Raw genomic sequence first — 1,444 nt, 5'->3', positions numbered from 1 at the left:
CTTGATTGATTACTCTCCACTCCAGAGGGGAAGCGAGGCCTAATAAAGCCTGACGGGGTGGGCTGTGCGCCTGTCGCCATGGAGATGCAGGAAGCAGTGTGCTGATGATTAAAACCTGCTCAGGCAGAAGGCCGTTTTTGCTTCCCAGGGAGAAGTCTGAGGTGGGATGCGGTTCGGAAAAGAAGCAAAGCTGGTGTTTTGGGGCCGGGCTAGCAGCCCCGGTTGTGTGTTTTTGGAGAAGCTGGGTGGTGTAGATGCTGGCTTGCCTTTATGCCTCTTTGCAGCGGTCCTCTCAAATGAACCAGCTCCCAAGGAAGACTGGGCAGGCAGATGGGCGCTTCCAAGTTGGGGGGTGGGGTGCAGGGAGCAGGCTGGCTTTGGGGGAGGGCTCCCTTCACTGGAAACATAGGAGCTTGGCTGTGGAATGAAAAGAAAGCCCCATTAAAGGCAGCTCTGTAGTCACCAGGGCCCTATTTGAAATTTGAAACAATAAACCATCCTAGTCTTGTGCGATTTCTTTGTTAGCACTGTTGACTGTCTGTCATTTGGTCAAATCCGTGGTGGTGCCAGCAGGAGGAGGTCTCTGGCTTTGCTGTATCTGGGAGGGCAAGTTAATTTCCTTGGAGTTTCAAGGAGGGGCTGCCTGGAGCCAGCCCTTAAGCCTTTAAGTGATCCTTTCCTCGGAACCAGTTAAGCCGTGGGCACCGTGCGGTGGATTGCCTTTCTCTGGGTGGAAGATAGGAATCCATGCTTGTTCCAATTATGGAAGTTGAATGGCTCCTCAGAGAGCCCCCTTTCCAGCTCCTTTTGTCTCCCTGGCAGTAAAAGGAAGCAAACTTGAAATGGAAATTAAGATTTAGCCTTTTGGCTGTCTGTGGCTTGATGCCTCTGTGGGTGGGATAGGGAGCTGGCAGGTGGCTGGTGCTGGTCCTGCAGGGGGAGGGCTGGGGCTTATGATTTGCCGCGGGAGGACGTTCACTTGAGGTCTCTGGTCCTGGTGGTCAGAATGGGCCCCAGCGAGCAGATGTAGGGTGTGCAAAGACGGAGCTGTGTATGATGCTGTGTGTGGCAGAGCCGTACACAAAGCCCCAAGCAGTGAGGTGTTCCTGGACTGGGTGGAGAAGGAAGGATCAGAGCCTTCAAGTTGGAAGCTTGAAGCTGGGAGGGCGGACAAGGTGAGCATTTTCGACAACCGCCTTGTCAAGTTGGATTGGCTTGATTGCCTCTCTTGATGGGCGACTCACTTCCTACTGAGCCAAGGCAAGCCTGGCTTTGGGCAGATGTGTTGAAAATCCCTTTGCAGACACTTTGAAAGGTCTGTTGCCCGTCAGTCTGGACAAGATCTTCTCGGGCTGCGCATTGCTCGGGGCTTTCTGAGAGGCTGATGTTTCCTGGCAGTTACTGCTCTTCCCGGAGTTCTCTTTCTCTCCACTCTTCCTCATGC

At 53.7% G+C, this 1,444-nt stretch overlaps 1 protein-coding gene across 1 annotated transcript in view; it reads left to right on the top strand.

Moving 5' to 3' along the window:
- Positions 1-1,444, top strand: part of PHACTR3 (phosphatase and actin regulator 3) — a 277,100-nt gene that overhangs the window by 646 nt on the left and 275,010 nt on the right. The gene's annotated exons all lie outside the window — the stretch shown is intronic.

This window comes from Orycteropus afer, unplaced genomic scaffold, assembly GCF_000298275.1.
Source record: "Orycteropus afer afer isolate SDZICR_OR568_19922 unplaced genomic scaffold, OryAfe1.0 scaffold00295, whole genome shotgun sequence".
Classification (NCBI taxonomy): Eukaryota; Metazoa; Chordata; class Mammalia; order Tubulidentata; family Orycteropodidae; genus Orycteropus; species Orycteropus afer.
The sequence above is the reverse complement of the archived record's forward strand: the minus strand, read 5'-3'. Positions and strand labels throughout refer to the sequence as shown.